The sequence below is a fragment of the Phyllobates terribilis genome, unplaced genomic scaffold (assembly GCF_046119375.1).
Source record: "Phyllobates terribilis strain yellow unplaced genomic scaffold, ASM4611937v1 Scaffold_4__5_contigs__length_816908805, whole genome shotgun sequence".
In the NCBI taxonomy this organism is placed as follows: Eukaryota; Metazoa; Chordata; class Amphibia; order Anura; family Dendrobatidae; genus Phyllobates; species Phyllobates terribilis.
In genome coordinates, this window is record NW_027362764.1 from 130,801,092 (window position 1) to 130,819,974 (window position 18,883).

Below are 18,883 nucleotides of genomic sequence, written 5' to 3' on the forward strand. Positions count from 1 at the left end.
TCGGAGCACAATGCACGGACTGTCTGAGTCTTCTGACTTGAACTCCACAGCATGGCTGGCATATATAAGGCTACTGATCCAGAGGCCCGTGGCCGGGAAACGTGGTCTGTGACTCCGGCTTTTACTGCTCAGTCTTGATGTCACTGCAGAGGTTTCTTGGCACAAGTATTGGCTTCCATAGCCACAAGTTATATACTGCCCTGGATTTACTGTAGTCTGATTTTTTTTTTCTGAGGATTTATATAGTTACATGCGGGCGCCGGGCAGGTTAATAACTCTAATAACCTGCAGATTAACCCCATATCTGCAGGTTTAGGCTAAGTGCCCACGATGCAGAAATGGGGCATATTTTTTCGGCTTCTCCCTGACAGGAAAAACGCATGCGGATTGTACATGCGGATGGTACATGCGTTTTCCTGCCAGGTAGAAGCGTTTGTCAAGCGTCTTCACTTGCATTTCCGCATGCAGGTTATCAAGCGCTTTTCCAAGTGATTTTAGCATCACTTGGAAAGTGCTTGATAACTTGGTCACACTATATAAATCCATGCAACCGGCATGGATTTATATAGTGTGACCAAGTAATAGTTAAAAAATAAAGAATAAGAATGGTAAAAAATAAAGATTATACTTACCTTCCGATGGCCCCCGGTGTTTTCTACGTCCGGTCTGTTGTATGGCTCGCGGTGGTGTGAAAGGACCTGCGGTGACGTCATTTAGTCATGTGACAGGTCACGCGACCGCCGACGTCATACAACAGACCGGACGCATCGCTGAGGAGACCTGGGGCCATCGGAAGGTAAGTATAATCTTTATTTTTTATTTTAAATTCTTTTTTTTAACAGGTTCTATGGTACCTGGGTCTGGATGAGAGTCTCCTCTTCTCCAGACCCAGGTACCATCCGCTCATTGAACCGCATGATATCTACATGTGCTCATACGGATATTATGCGGATCAATGCAAGTCAATGGCGGCAATTACGCTGCGTGTCCGCAAAATTAATGGACATGCTGCGTATTTTTCCGCAATGATAATCCGCAGCGGAAAGTTGGGGACCATGGGGTGCGTATTACCAAGCGTTTTTTAAGCATTTTCGCTGCGGAAATTCCGCAGCAAAAACGCTTGAAAAACGCATAGTGGGCACATAGCCTAATAGCATTTTTTTTTTCTGGTGACAGGTTCCCTTTAAATTTATTTAGTTGAAATAATTAAAATGCAACTAGCCAGAGTATGAGGTTCTAGTGGTATGAAGTTCGGGACTTCTTGTATAAAGGATTTCCGGATAGAACTTAATTATATGGATCCTAATTTTGATGTCGTCATTTTTTTTCAATCTATGTAAATCAAATGCAGAGCAGAAAATCACAAACTTCTATTTTACTGTACACTGGTAGTTGTATAGTGCTACCACTAGAGGGAGACAAAACTGTAGAAAACTCAGCACCCTGCCATGTAAAAGATGGAGCTGAAATGTAGCTTAGATGAATATATCGCATCCATATTGACAATATAGATCTACACCAGGGGTCTCAAACACGAGGGCCGCATGCGGTCCCTGAGGCTGCTTAATGCAGCCCGCAGGCACCGGAGCCCCCGTAATGACTGCGGCTTAGTCCTGAGGGCCGCCGAAGTCAGTGATTATTTTCAGTTGAATGTTCTACAAGTTAGGGACCAGCATGGGCCATTACTACAAGATAGGGACCAGCATGGGCCATTACTACAAGATGGGGACCAGGATGGGCAATTACTACAAGATGGGGACCAGGATGGGCAATTACTACAAGATGAGGACCAGGATGGGCAATTACTACAAGATGTAAACCAGGATGGGCACATTACTACAAGATGGGGACCAGGATGGGCAATTACTACAAGATGGGGACCAGGATGGGGAATTACTACAAGATGGGGACCAAGATGGGCAATTACTACAAGATGCAAACCGGGATGGGCAATTACTACAAGATGCAAACCGGGATGGGCACATTACTACAAGATGGGGACCAGGATGGGCCATTACTACAAGATGAGGACCAGCATGGGCCATTACTACAAGATGGGGACCAGGATGGGCCATTACTACAAGATGAGGACCAGCATGGGCCATTACTACAAGATGGGGACCAGGATGGGCACATTACTACAAGATGGGGACCAGGATGGGCAATTACTACAAGATGCAAACCGGGATGGGCACATTACTACAAGATGAGGACCAGCATGGGCCATTACTACAAGATGGGGACCAGGATGGGCCATTACTACAAGATGCGAACCGGGATGGGCACATTACTACAAGAAGGGAACCAGGATGGGCACATTACTACAAGATGAGGACCAGCATGGGCCATTACTACAAGATGGGGACCAGGATGGGCACATTACTACAAGATGAGGACCAGCATGGGCCATTACTACAAGATGGGGACCAGGATGGGCACATTACTACAAGATGGGGACCAGGATGGGCACATTACTACAAGATGGGGACCAGGATGGGCACATTACTACAAGATGAGGACCAGGCTGGGCACATTACTACAAGATGGGGACCAGGATGGGCACATTACTACAAGATGGGGACCAGGATGGGCACATTACTACAAGATGGGGACCAGGATGGGCACATTACTACAAGATGGGGACCAGGATGGGCACATTACTACAAGATGAGGACCAGGCTGGGCACATTACTACAAGATGGGGACCAGGATGGGCACATTACTACAAGATGGGGACCAGGATGGGCACATTACTACAAGATGAGGACCAGGCTGGGCACATTACTACAAGATGGGGACCAAGATGGGCACATTATTACAAGATGGGGACCAAGATGGGCACATTACTACAAGATGGGGACCAGGATGAGCACATTACTACAAGATGGGGACCAGGATGGGCACATTACTACTTGATGGAGACCAGGATGGGCACATTACTGCAAGATGGGGACCAGCATGGACCATTACTACAAGATGCGAACCGGGATGGGCACATTACTACAAGATGGGGACTAGGATGGGCACATTACTACAAGATGGGGACCAGGATGGGCACATTACTACAAGATGGGGACCAGGATGGACACATTACTACAAGATGGGGACCAGGATGGGCACATTACTACAAGATGGGGACCAGGATGGGCACAATACTACAAGATGGGGACCAGGATGGGCACAATACTACAAGATGGGGACCAGGATGGGCACATTAATACAAGATGGGACATTACTATAAGAAGTTGGTCAGAATTACTATATGGTGCTAATTGTAAGAAAAAGATCACTGTATGTGGCCAATCAGGGGACACAAAAAGGAGATAAAAATTGTAAAAACTGTAAAACTGTACCATAGCCCATAAAATGAATGCCATTTAAAAGAATAAAATAAAAAAGCCAAACATGTTCAAAAAATGATCCTAAAGGTGTAAAGAAAAAAACAAAATGGTATCTTTAAAAATTTCATATCATCCTACAAAGAATGCGGCCCTTCAAATTCACATTTTTTCTATGTGTGGCCCATATACTGAGCTGAGTTTGAGACCCCTGATCTACACAATGCACATGAGTGTCACCAACCCTGCAGTGGATTCTAAAGAACATACGTCAGAAGATAGGTTCACCAATACAAGATGTACACAAAGGACGAGAGAAACTGTTGGTGTTTGCAAGGTTTTGATGCAGTGGATAAGGGTGAACTGTATTGATCAATACAGTCTCCCGTGTGATGCTCAAACATTCAATACAAACATGTACAGTGGTGACCAAAAGTATTGGCACCCCTGCAATTCTGTCAGATAATACTCAGTTTCTTCCTGAAAATGATTGCAATCACAAATTCTTTGGTATTATTATCTTCATTTAATTTGTCTTCAATGAAAAAACACAAAAAAAATTGTCCTAAAGCCAAATTGGATACAATTCCACACCAAATCTAAAAAAGGGGGTGGACAAAAGTATCGGCACCCTTTGAAAAATCATGTGATGCTTCTCCAATTCGTGTAATTAACTGCACCTGTAAGATAAGATAAGATATACTTTATTTATCCCGGAGGAAATTGCGGTATCACAGCAGCAGAACACAGATCTCGAACATGACACATATGATAACATAACATTTGGAATGCTTTAGACATTGCTTTTCAGACATTTGTTAAACACCCCCATAGCTGTTGGAACAAACGATCTCCTGTATTTTTCCTTTTTACACCTTAGTTGTATTAGGCGATTGCTGAATGTGCTCTTCTGTTTCGCAAACAGTTCATAAAGCGGGTGTGTGTTGTTGCCCATTATAGCTCTGCACTTCTTCTTAATCCTATCCTCTACCACCTCTTCAAAAGTCCCAAGCTGTAGGCCCACCGTCGCGCTAGCCTTCTTTATAAGTTTGTTGAGCTTGTTGGCGTCCGCAACACGCACACTGTTACCCCAGCAAATTATTGCCGCAAAGGTGTCACTAGCCACAATGGATTGGTAGAACACCTCAAGCATTTTGCCACACACATTAAAAGACCTTAACTTCCTTAGGAAGTACAATCTACTCATTCCCTTCTTGTAGACCTTCTCCATGTGGCACTTCCAGTCTAGCTTGCTATCCAGGTAAACCCCCAAATATTTGAAACTGTCCACCATCTCCACATCCTGACCGTCAATGGTAACAGGTAGGCATACCTTCTTGCACCTTCCATAGCTCATCACCAACTCCCTGGTTTTCTTAACATTTAGTTCTAGATGGTTAGCCTGGCACCATACTACAAAGTCCGCAACCTCCCTTCTATATTCCTCTTCATCCTGGTCCTTCCCAATACCGCCAACTATCACAGAGTCATCCGAGTACTTCTGGAGGTGACAACGGTCTGATTTATACTGAAAGTCAGCTGTGTACAATGTAAAGAGGAATGGCGACAGCACTGTTCCCTGCGGGGCTCCGACACTGCTCAGTACACTATCTGATGTAGCCGTCCCCCACCTAACAAACTGTGGCCTATCCGACAGGTAGTCAATTATCCAATTCACAAGTCATCCACCGCCATTTTAATCAACTTTCCACGCAGTAAGAGTGGCTGTAATGTGTTGAACGCACTAGAGAAATCAAAGAACAAAACATGCACTGTGGTTCCATCATTGTCCAAAAAGGAATGTACTGTTTGTAGCAGAGACGCTACAGCATCGTCCACCCCCAGTCCCTGCCGGTACGCAAACTGAAGAGCATCAGTATGCGCCATCACCCTCGGACACAAGTGAGCAAGTACTATTCTCTCCAAGGACTTCATCGCATGCGATGTTAAGGCCACCGGTCTATAGTCCCCCGGGGAAGCCGGGAAGGTAGTCTTGGGAACCGGCACCAGGCAGGAAGTCTTCGATAGCACTGGTACTCTCTTTGATTGTAAGCTCTGACTAAAGAGATGCTGGAAGACAGTACACAACTCATTTGCACACACCCTGAGGACACGTGGACTGAGACCGTCAGGCCCTGCTGCTTTGCCAATGGCCAGCTTACTAAACTGGTCCCTCACGTCATTTTTGGAGAAATGATCTATTTCACCCCCTGTTAATTTAGCTAGTTGTTCCCCGGCCTCCTCCCCCTTCCCTGCTGCTTCCCTGTAACTTACCTGTGGCACCTAACATGTGTTAGCAATAACTAAATCACACTTGCAGCCAGTTAACATGGATTAAAGTTGACTCAACCTCTGTCCTGTGTCCTTGTGTGTACCACATTGAGCATGGAGTAAAGAAAGAAGACCAAAGAACTGTCTGAGGACTTGAGAAACCAAATTGTGAGGAAGCATGAGCAACCTCAAGGCTACAAATCCATCTCCAAAGACCCGAATGTTCCTGTGTCTTCCGTGCGCAGTGTCATCAAGAAGTTTAAAGCCCATGGCACTGTGGCTAACCTCCCTAGATGTGGACGGAAAATAAAAATTGACGAGAGGTTTCAACGCAAGATTGTGCGGATGGTGGATAAAGAACCTCGACTAACATCCAAACAAGTTCAAGCTGCCCTGCAGTCCAAGGGTACAACAGTGTCAACCCGTACTATCCGTCGGCGTCTGAATGAAAAGGGACTGTATGGTAGGATACCCAGGAAGACCCCACTTCTTAACCCGAGACATAAAAAAGCCAGGCTGGAGTTTGCCAAAACTTACCTGAGAAAGCCTAAAACGTTTTGGAAGAATGTTCTCTGGTCAGATGAGACAAAAGTAGAGCTTTTTGGGAAAAAGCATCAACATAGAGTGTACAGGAAAAAAAAAGAGGCATTCAAAGAAAACACGGTCCCTACAGTCAAACATGGCGGAGGTTCCCTGATGTATTGGGGTTGCTTTGCTGCCTCTGGCACTGGACTGCTTGACCATGTGCATGGCATTATGAAGTCTGAAGACTACCAACAAATTTTGCAGCATAATGTAGGGCCCAGTGTGAGAAAGCTGGGTCTCCCTCAGAGGTCATGGGTCTTCCAGCAGGACAATGACCCAAAACACACTTCCAAAAGCACTATAAAATGGTTTGAGAGAAAGCACTGGAGACTTCTAAGGTGGCCAGCAATGAGTCCAGACCTAAATTCCATAGAACACCTGTGGAGAGATCTCAAAATGGCAGTTTGGAGAAGGCACCCTTCAAATATCAGGGACCTGGAGCAGTTTGCCAAAGAAGAATGGTCTACAATTCCAGCAGAGCATTGTAAGAAACTCATTGATGGTTACCGGAAGCGGTTGTGAACAGTTATTTTGGCTAAAGGTTGTGCAACCAAGTATTAGGCTGAGGGTGCCAATACTTTTGTCTGGCCCACTTTTGGAGTTTTGTGTGAAATGATCAATGATTTGATTTTTGCTTCATTCTCTTTTGTGTTTTTTCCTTGCAAGCAAATTAAATGAAGATAATAATACCAAAGAATTTGTGATTGCAATCATTTTCAGGAAGAAACTGAGTATTATCTGACAGAATTGCAGGGGTGCCAATACTTTTGGCCACCACTGTATTATTACATATCTTCCTTTTTTATTCTAAAATTTGTAAAAAAAAAAAGAAAAAAAAAAGTCCCTTACCTCGCTGCAGTTAAGCTTTACCACCACTAGATGGCAGTCCAATCTTACGGATTGAGGGAGTGATTTCTGCATTTTACTATCACTACAACTCAAAATTTTCTTTTACAGCTTAGCAACAAATGATAAATCAATAACCAGCCTTTAATTGTTAACTAGGAACTGTATGAAATGAACATTCTTACTGGAAAGTGGAGTAAACTCCAAGAGAGAAACAAACACTTCAGAACCTTTGCTTCATGTTTAGACATCTCTGTGTTCTGCCATTTCGTCCAAATAATCGGTGAATTGTTTGAATGTTACTATAGAAATCACTGTGTCCCAAATGTGTCAGATGTTGGGTGCCTGAATATACAATTTCTATGGGTCATCGGAAAAAGGATAGGGTTTTAGCTGCGGCTTATTTTCTAGAAAGCTAAAGAGTCCATAGTCTCACTGCTCTTACAGTAAAAAGTCCATAGTCTCACTGCTCTTATAGTAAAGAGTCCATAGTCTCACTGCTCTTACAGTAAAGAGTCCATAGTGTCACTGCTCTTACAGTAAAGAGTACCATAGTGTCACTGCTCTTACAGTAAAGAGTCCATAGTCTCACTGCTCTTACAGTAAAGAGTACCATAGTCTCACTGCTCTTACAGTAAAGAGTCCATAGTCTCACTCCTCTTACAGTAAAGAGTACCATAGTATTACTGCTCTTACAGTAAAGAGTACCATAGTCTCACTGCTCTTACAGTAAAGAGTACCATAGTCTCACTGCTCTTACAGTAAAGAGTCCATAGTCTCACTGCTCTTTCAGTAAAGAGTCCATAGTCTCACTGCTTTTACAATAAAGAGTACCATAGTATTACTGCTCTTACAGTAAAGAGTACCATAGTCTCACTGCTATTACAGTAAAGAGTCCATAGTCTCACTGCTCTTACAGTAAAGAGTCCATAGTCTCACTGCTCTTACAGTAAAGAGTACCATAGTATTACTGCTCTTACAGTAAAGAGTACCATAGTCTCACTGCTATTACAGTAAAGAGTCCATAGTCTCACTGCTCTTACAGTAAAAAGTCCATAGTCTCACTGCTCTTACAGTAAAGAGTACCATAGTATTACTGCTCTTACAGTAAAGAGTCCATAGTCTCACTGCTCTTCCAGTAAAGAGTACCATAGTATTACTGCTCTTACAGTAAAGAGTCCATAGCCTCACTGCTCTTACAGTAAAGAGTCCATAGTCTCACTGCTCTTACAGTAAAGAGTACTATAGTCTCACTGCTCTTACAGTAAAGAGTACCATAGTCTCACTGCTCTTAAAGAATTTGTTATGAATAAACCTTTCCTCTAGATGTAGAGGATCTCCCCCCTTTTTCTCTGATGCAGGCCTAGGTGTAAAAAGATCCTTAGAAAGATCTCTGTACTGTTCCCTCACATATTTGTATATTATAAGAAGATCACCCCTAATTTTTAGTTTTCCAGAAATAAACCGTAAGTTTGATAACCTGTGTAGTGTCGGCGTCCCTGCACACTTCCCATCCTCCTCTCCCAGGCAGGGACACCGACTCACTCATCGCTCCAGCCCTCTCCCTGCGCTTCCTCCTCCTTCTGCTCCTTCCTGAGGTCTGCACACGCCTGGCAGATCACTGGGCTTAGGGCACGCACTCTCCTGGTCTCTTAAAGAGACCGCGCACGCTGTCCTAAAGTGTCCCCAGCCAATGGCTGGGAGACACTTATTATTAAGGCACCTCCACCTGTTGGGAGGTGCCTAAGCAACGTGTTAAGTCAGTTGCCTACATGCTTGCTAGTTGTCAGGTCACCTGTACCTGTCAGTATCTGCCTGTACCTGCCACTACCTGTCCCTGCCAGTATCTGTCCGCCTGCACTTGCTATTCGCTTCTGTATACCAACCATGCCTGCCTGTATACCAGCCGTACCTGCCTGCAACGGCCGTGCCCTCATGTATACCAGCCGTACCTGCCTGCATCGGGTGTGCCCTCCTGTGTAACAGCCGTTTCTGCTTGCACCTGCCGTTCCTATATTCCTGCTGTGCCTGCCTGTACCAGCCGAGCTTACCCATTCCAGACTGTTCCAGATCCCTGCTGCCACTTTGGGGGTCAGCTTCCGTTTGTCCGAGGTCCGTCCTGGAGTATCATCTGGCGTCCATCCATAGCCAAGTCAGGTGTTTGCCTAGTCACGTTCCTCCAGGCTCTCCTCGGCCACAGCACAGTGGTTACACCACCGTTCCCATTACAACCTGCCTTGGTACTACAGTGCAACTCCGAAACCTCACCCTGGCGGGAATTCATCTTTGCTTTTATGTGAGAATACTGGTGTAAAACAGTTTGAAAAGTCCCAAAAATTGTGTGACTTTTGCTGTTTTCATGCTAGTTTGAAGCCAAAATAGGCAAAACTAGGGTGGGATGGGGTGTGGCTACACTTAGCCGCATGTCAGGTCTCCTTACATCTGAGAGACCGCAGGTATAGCCGAATCCTCCTGCTGCCTCTCCCGCTGTCCACGCAGACACACATGTGAACAGCGTGGGAGACCATTAACGGCGGCATATGTAAGATGCATTAACAATAGACCCATGCTGATGTAGCAAATGCTGGGTCTCATGCTCAATTAGAGGACTGCAGATTTAATGGTTACCTCCAGGTAATTTTTCCTACCAATGGCAATAATATATATGTGGGCAATATACTGTAGAAGAGGGCTGATTATATTGAATGTGAGCCACATAAGATGTGGTGCCTTGGTATACAGTCATGGCCAAAAGTATTGAGAATGAGACAAATAGTAATTTTTCCAAAGTTTACTGCTTCATTTTTTGTAATGGCAATTTGCATATACTCCTGAATGTCAAAGAGTGATCAGCTTAACAGCAATTACTGTACTTGAAAAGTCAATATTTGCCCAGAAAATGAACTTTAACCCCCAAAACACATTTCAACATCATTGCAGTCCTGCCTTAAAAGGAGCAGCTAACATCGTTTTAGTGATTGATCCATTAACACAGGTGTGGGTGTTGATGAGGACAGGGCTGGCGATCAATCAGTCATGATTAAGTAAGAATGACATCACTGGACACTTTAAAAGGAGGCTGGTTCTTGGTATCATTGTTTCTCTTCAGTTAACCATGGTTATCTCTAAAGAAACACGTGCAGCCATCATTGCACTGCACAAAAATGGCCTAACAGGGAAGAGTATCGCAGCTACAAAGATTGCACCTCAGTCAACAATCTATCGCATCATCAAGAATTTCAAGGAGAGAGCTTCCATTGTTGTCAAAAAGGCTCCAGGGCGCCCAAGAAAGACCAGCAAGCGCCAGGACCGTATCTTAAAACTGTTTCAGCTGCGGGATCGGACTACCAGCAGTGCCGAGCTTGCTCAGGAATGGCAGCAGGCTGGTGTGAGTGCTTCTGCACGCACTGTGAGGCGGAGACTCTTTGAGCAAGGGCTGGTTTCAAGGAGGGCAGCAAAGAAGCCACTTCTCTCCAGAAAAACATCAGGGACCGACTGATATTCTGCAAAAGGTACAGGGAGTGGACTGCTGAGGACTGGGGCAAAGTCATTTTCTCTGATGAATCCCCTTTTCGATTATTTGGGACATCTGGAAAACAGCTTATTCGGAGAAGAAGAGGTGAGCGCTACCACCAGTCTTGTCTCATGCCAACTGTAAAGCATCCTGAAACCATTCATGTGTGGGGTTGCTTCTCCGCCAAGGGAATCGGCTCACTCACAGTCTTGCCTAAAAACACAGCCATGAATAAAGAATGGTACCAGAATGTCCTCCTAGAGCAACTTCTCCCAACCGTCCAAGAGCAGTTTGGCGCCCAACAATGCCTTTTCCAGCATGATGGAGCACCTTGCCATAAAGCAAAGGTGATAACAAAATGGCTCATGGAACAAAACATAGAGATTTTGGGTCCATGGCCTGGAAACTCCCCAGATCTTAATCCCATTGAGAACTTGTGGTCAATCATCAAGAGACGGGTGGACAAACAAAAACCAACAAATTCTGGCAAAATGCAAGCATTGATTATGCAAGAATGGACTGCTATCAGTCAGGATTTGGTCCAAAAGTTGATTGAGAGCATGCCAGGGAGAATTACAGAGGTCTTGAAGAAGAAGGGGCAACACTGCAAATATTGACTTGCTGCATTAACTCATTCTAACTGTCAATATAACCTATTGGTACTCATAATATGATTGCAATTATATTTCTGTATGTGATATAAACATCAGACAAACACTAATAAAAACCAGAGGCCAGCAGATCATGTGAAAATATAATTTTGTTGTCATTCTCAAAACTTTTGGCCATGACTGTAGAATATCATAGTATATGATGACATATTGGCTCATGGTGCCAGGCATATGAAATCTCTGACACCACTCTATCTTGTATGGAATATGGGGATTATTTAATGGGGTATGTGAACCTGCCTACTGCTATCCCACTTTTATATTGGTCCTATGAGCTATATATACACTGCTCAAAAAAATTAAGGAAACGCTTAGGCTAAGTGCCCATGATGCAGAAATGCTGCATATTTTTTCCCCTTCTCCCTGGCAGGAAAAACGCATGCGGATTTTACATGCTTTTTTCCCGCCAGGTAGAAGCGTTTGTCAAGCGTTCTTCACATGCATTTCCGCATGCGGGTTGACAAGCGCTTTCCAAGCGATTTTAGCATCACTTGGAAAAGTGCTTGACAACTTGGTCACACTATATAAATCCATGCAACCGGCATGGATTTATATAGTGTGACCAAGTAATAGTTAAAAGAAAAGAATAAGAATGGTAAAAAATAAAAAATAAAGATTATACTTACCTTCCGATGTCTCCCGGTATTTTCTGCACTCCGTCTGGTCTGTTGTATGGGTCGCGGTGGTGTGAAGGACCTGCGATGACATCATTGAGTCATGTGACAGGTCACGCGACCGCTGACGTCGGCGGTCGCGTGACCTGTCTCATGACTCAATAACTTCATGGCAGGTCCTCACACCACCGCGACCCATACAACAGACCGGACGCATCGCTGAGGAGACCAGGGGCCATCAGAAGGTAAGTATAATCTTTATTTTTTATTTTAAAGTCTTTTTTTAACAGGTAATATGGTACCTGGATCAGGAGGAGAGTCTCCTCTTCTCCAAACCCGGGTACCATCCGCACATAGAATCGCTTAATATCCATGTGTGCAAATGTGCTGAGACGGATATTGAGCGTTTCAATGCAAGTCAATGGCGGCAATTACGCTGCGTGTCTGCAAAATTAATGGACATGCTGCGTATTTTTCCGCAATGATAATCCGCAGCGGAAATTTCCGCAGCATGTGCACATGCGGATTATCATTGGGGACCATGGGGCACGTATTACCAAGTGTTTTCGCAGCAGAAACTCCGCGGAAAAAATGCTTGAAAAATGCATAGTGGGCACGCAGCCTTAAACCACAGAATATAATTCCAAGTAAATCAAACTTCTGTGAAATCAAACTGTTCACTTAGGAAGCAACACTGATTGACAATCAATTTCACATGCTGTTGTGCAAATGGAATAGACAATATATGGAAATTATTGGCAATTATCAAGACACCCTCAATAAAGGAGTGGTTCTGCAGTGGGGACCACAGACCACATCTCAGTACCAATGCTTTCTGGCTGATGTTTTGGTCACTTTTGAATGTTGCTTGTGCTTTCACACTCATGGTAGCATGAGACGGACTCTACAACCCACAGAAGTTGCTCAGGTAGTGCAGCTCATCCAGGATGGCACATCATGAGCTGTGGCAAGAAGGTTTGCTGTGTCTGTCAACGTAGTGTCCAGAGGCTGGAGGCGCTACCAGGAGACAGGCCAGTACACCAGGAGACGTGGAGGGGGCCGTAGGAGGGCAACAACCCAGCAGCAGGACTGCTACCTCTGCCTTTGTGCAAGGAGGAACAAGAGGAGCACTGCCAGAGCCCTGCAAAATGACCTCCAGCAGGCCACAAATGTGCATGTGTCTGCACAAACGGTTAGAAACCGACTCCATGAGGGTGGAATGAGGACCCGACATCCACAGATGTGGGTTGTGCTCACAGCCCAACACCGTGCAGGACACTTTACATTTGCCACAGAACACCAGGATTGGCAAAGTCGCCACTGGCACCCTGTGCTCTTCACAGATGAAAGCAGGTTCACACTGAGCACATGTGATAGACGTGACAGAGTCTGGAGACGCCGTGGAGAGCGATCTGCTGCCTGTAACATCCTTCAGCATGACCGGTTTGGCAGTGGGTCAGTAATGGTGTGGGGTGGCATTTCTTTGGAGGGCCGCACAGCCCTCCTTGTGCTCGCCAGAGGTAGCCTGACTGCCATTAGGTACCGAGATGAGATCCTCAGACCCCTTGTGAGACCATATGCTGGTGCGGTTGGACTTGGTTCCTTCTAATGCAGGACAATGCCAGACCTCATGTGGCTGGAGTGTGTCAGCAGTTCCTGCAAGATGAAGGCATTGAAGCTATGGACTGGCCCGCCCGTTCCCCAGACCTAAATCCGATTGAGCACATCTGGGGCATCATGTCTCGCTCCATTCACCAACGTTACGTTGCACCACAGACTGTCCAGGAGTTGGCGGATGCTTTAGTCCAGGTCTGGGAGGAGATCCCACAGGAGACCATCCGCAACCTCATCAGGAACATGCCCAGGCGTTGTAGGGAGGTCATACAGGCACGTGGAGGCCACACACAATACTGAGCCTCATTTTGACTTGTTTTAAGGACATTACATCAAAGTTGGATCAGCCTGTAGTGTGTTTTTCCTCTTTAATTTTGGGGGTGACTCCAAATCCAGGCCCCCATTGGTTAATAAATTTGATTTCCATTGATGATTTTTGTGTGATTTTGTTGTCAGCACATTTAACTTTGTACAGAACAAAGTATTCAATGAGAATATTTCATTCATTCAGATTTAGGATGTGTTATTTAAGCGTTCCCTTTATTTTTTTGAGCAGTGTATATAATTTCTTCTGGCCTAATACTGGGACATCAGTGCAATACGGTACAATACCAATTTGGATATTAGCTAATACACATGGCAATTAATTATGAATATATATCCAGCCACTAATTTATAGGGACGTTTGTTAGGGATTCATTATATATTTATTGTCTGGTCCTATCAGGATTCTAGTGCATCGCGGTTATTTAACAACATTATCAATACTAATCGTGACCCAATGTACATCTTCAATTGGATGTATGTTCTATTATATATTATTAATTATATTTTATCAATTCACAATAAAAGTTACATTTTACTCACACCCTTTCTCCTTCTTTTCCCTTTTCCCATAGTTTATAATAATAATATTAGCAAACACCTCCAATTAGAAATGTAGTATAGTTCTTCTAATTCGCTATATCGCTTTCTCCATGCAGGACATTGCAGTAGCATAGGTATTAGTGATAAGTAGTGTTGAGCGATACCTTCCGATATCGGGAAATATCGGATCGGATTGGTTCGGACCGATACCGAAAAAGTATCAGATATCGCCGATTCCGATACCGGAAACCAATGCAAGTCAATGGGACAGAAATATCGGAATGAAAATAAACCCTTTCTTTCCTTGTAGGTTAATTCTACATGAAGGAAAACAACTAAGAATAATGTAGAATGTATTGGGGGAGGTGGGGGAGACAATAAAGGCATAGAGGTTTAGCCCAATCAAATGGAATAGCAGAAATTTATATTTTTTTTTAAGACGTTCTGAGTTACGGAAATATTGACTATGTTAAGTATTTTTATATATTTATGTTTCACTACTTCTATGCTCTTCACCTTCTTTTTTACTTCTCCCACACTTTATCTTTCATCATCTTCAGCATCTTTTTCATCCACTTCTTCTTCACCTTCTTCATCTTCTTCTTCTTCACCTTCTTCGTATTATTCTTTTTTTTTACATTCTTCATATTCTACTTCTTCATCTTCTTCATCTTCTTCTTCTTCATCATATTCTTATTTGTGGCAGGCATTCCTGTAGTTGTTATCTATAAAAGGTTGGACATTACACCTTTCGTTCTGCCCGTCACAAAAGATTTACAACAGGATTTGTCCGCGTTCAGTTTGGCCTGCAGCAGCAGGTCTTTTCCAGGGGCACCACGAGGAGGAACGGACTCACCCCCATACACTGCTTAGTCATCTTCTGCTTATAATTTAGATATTATCTTTTGCTCTGATTTTTAGTCTTATGCTTAATGTTCTTCCGCTTTTTGTTCTGCAGCTTCTTGTATTTCTGCTTCTTGGCTTTCTGTCTCTTGTTCTTCTGTATCTTGGTGCTTGTCTTTTCTTCTTTGTCCTCTTGGTCAACTTCTTCAGGGTCATCTTCTTGGTCTTCTTCGGGGTGGTCTTCAGGGTCGTCGTCTTCGGGGGTCCTCGTCTTCGGGGTCCTCGTCTTCTTCGGGTTGGTCTTCTGGGTCCTCGTCTTCGGGGTCCTCGTCTTCTTCGGGGTGGTCTTCAGGGTCCTCGTCTTCTTCGGGGTGGTCTTCAGGGTTCTTGTCTTCTTCGGGGTGGTCTTCAGGGTCCTCGTATTCAGGGTCGTCGTCTTCGGGGTCCTCGTCTTCTTAGGGTTGGTCTTCAGGGTCCTCGTATTCAGGGTCGTCGTCTTCGGGGGTCCTCGTCTTCGGGGTCCTCGTCTTCTTCGGGTTGGTCTTCTGGGTCCTCGTCTTCGGGGTCCTCATCTTCTTCGGGGTGGTCTTCAGGGTCCTCGTCTTCTTCGGGGTGGTCTTCAGGGTCCTCGTCTTCTTCGGGGTGGTCTTCAGGGTCCTCGTCTTCTTCGGGGTGGTCTTCAGGGTCCTCGTATTCAGGGTCGTCGTCTTCGGGGTCCTCGTCTTCTTAGGGTTGATCTTCGGGGTCCTCGTCTTCAGGGTCCTCGTCAGGGAGATCTAGAGTGATTACCAAGAACCATTTCAAAAAGCTTGAACTTGGAAATGTAGCAGAAGGTACAAGAAAGCTGAGGAACTACCGAGAACCAGCTGACGGTACTGGAACCCGGATGGGTAGCAGAAGGTACAAGAGCCGCAGCCCACATAGGAGTCACCTAAACTGCAGGCACCAAAGAGTCGGCTAACCCGACCGCAACACGACAGAACAACGCATTGGAGGCAAAGTGACGTTGACACTACCCGGAAACAGCTGGCGTGCTGGAACCAGGCTGGGCAGGAGGGAGTACCCATGCCAAAGTCACTGCCGAGAACCAGCTGACGGTACTGGAACCCGGATGGGTAGCAGAAGGTACAAGAGCCAATGGAACTGCCGAAGACCAGCTGACGGTACTGGAACTCGGTTACTAAGCAGGAGGTACCTGTGCCAGAAAGCACTACCAACGACCAGCAGACGTTGGTGGAACTTGGATACCGAGAAGGAGGCACCTAATCCAAAGGCACTGCCGAGAACCAGCTGACGGTACTGGAACCCGGATGGGTAGCAGAAGGTACCCATGTAAAAAAAAGTTCAAGGCCGCGAGCCGGCCGCAGTTACTAAAACCCACAGTCCTACAGGGGGTGCTTGTCCTATTGGCACTATGGAACCAGCCTTCATTGCCAGATCCCGCAGCCCACATAGGAGTCACCTAAACTGCAGGCACCATAGAGTCGGCTAACCCGACCGCAACACGACAGGACAACGCATTGGAGGCAAAGTGACGTTGACACTACCCGGAAACAGCTGGCGTGCTGGAACCAGGCTGGGCAGGAGGGAGTACCCGTGCCAAAGTCACTGCCGAGAACCAGCTGACGGTACTGGAACCCGGATGGGTAGCAGAAGGTACAAGAGCCAATGGAACTGCCGAAGACCAGCTGACGGTACTGGAACTCGGTTACTAAGCAGGAGGTACCTGTGCCAGAAAGCACTACCAAGGACCAGCAGACGTTGGTGGAACTTGGATACCGAGAAGGAGGCACCTAATCCAAAGGCACTGCCGAGAACCAGCTGACGGTACTGGAACCCGGATGGGTAGCAGAAGGTACCCATGTAAAAAAAAGTTCAAGGCCGCGAGCCGGCCGCAGTTACCAAAACCCACAGTCCTACAGGGGGTGCTTGTCCTATTGGCACTATGGAACCAGCCTTCATTGCCAGATCCCGCAGCCCACATAGGAGTCACCTAAACTGCAGGCACCATAGAGTCGGCTAACCCGACCGCAACACGACAGGACAATGCATTGGAGGCAAAGTGACGTTGACACTACCCGGATACAGCTGGCGTGCTGGAACCAGGCTGGGCAGGAGGGAGTACCCGTGCCAAAGTCACTGCCGAGAACCAGCTGACGGTACTGGAACCCGGATGGGTAGTAGAAGGTACAAGAGCAAATGGAACTACCGAGAACCAGCTGGCGGTGCTGGAACCCAGGGTAAATACTAAAAACAGAGTGGAGCCAGAGGTGTAATTGGAGCAAGTTTTAAATCCGTAGTACAGTGGATGTGGACAAAGCAGGAGAATTTGCCGGACACACAGCTGGGGATCAGCTGACGTTACTGAACCCCAGTAACACTGGAGCAAGCGTTGACTGTGCAGACAGCACTTCTGAGCAGCAACTAGCGGTATTGGAGCCCAGGGTAAACACTAAAAACGGAGGAGCCAGAGGTGTATTTGGAGGAGGTTTTAAATCCGTAGTACAGTGGATGTGGACAAAGCAGGAGAATTTGCCGGACACACAGCTGGGGATCAGCTGACGTTACTGAACCCCAATAACACGGCAGCAAGCGTTGACTGTGCAGACGGCACTTCCGAGCGCCAACTGGCGGTGTTGGAGCTCAGGGATAATACTGAAAACAGAGGAGCCAGAGGTGTAATTGGAGAAACTTTCAAATCTGTAGTAGTGATAATAATAATAATAATAATAGTTTATTTTTATAGCGCCAACATATTCCGCAGCACTTTACAAATTTTAGGGGGGACTTATACAGACAATACAGAATAAGCATATCTCATATCGAACGGAGTGAGGGCCCTGCTCGCGAGCTTACAGTCTATGAGGAAGTGGGGGAGACACAAAAGGTAAAAAGTACATATATTGTATAATGCAGCCTTGATATACTGAATAGGATAAATAATAATACATGGACTGGTCGCCAGCCAGTATGTGTGCAGTCCTGACAGAGGCTTTTATGTGCATGGTTGGTTTGAACCCGAAGTTGAAGAAGATTTTAATATGGGGGAAAGCTGGGATGGACAGAGTGTGTTTAGGTGATACGCCAGTCTAAAGAAATGTGTTTTTAGGGTTCGCTTGAAACTGTGGGTATTGGGAATTAATCGAACTGTCCTGGGTAGTGCATTCCAGAGAATTGGCGCAGCACGCGAGAAATCTTGGAGACGGGAGTGGGAAGTTCGGATTATGGAGAATTTTAGTTTCAAGTCATTTGCAGAACCGAGGGCACGTGTAGGGTGGTAGACTGAGACAAGGGAGGAGATGTAGGGGGGTACTGAAGCATGGAGCGCTTTGTGGGTAAGCGTGATAAGTTTAAAACGAACTCTATATTGGATGGGCAACCAATGCAATGACTGGCACAGGGAAGAGGCATCTGAGTAGCGGTTGGCGAGGAATATGATCCTGGCTGCTGCGTTCAGGACGGATTGGAGAGGGGAGAGTTTAGTAAGAGGGAGACCGATTAGTAGAGCGTTGCAATAGTCAAGACGAGAATGAATAAGAGCGACAGTAAGAGTTTTTGCCGAGTCAAAGGTAAGAAAAGTCCTGATTCTTGAGATGTTTTTGAGGTGTAGATGACATGAACGAGCGAGTGATTTGATGTGAGGAGTGAAAGAAGGATCTGAATCAAAAATGACCCCAAGACAGCGGGCTTGTAGCTGGGGAGTAATGGTTGAGCCACAAA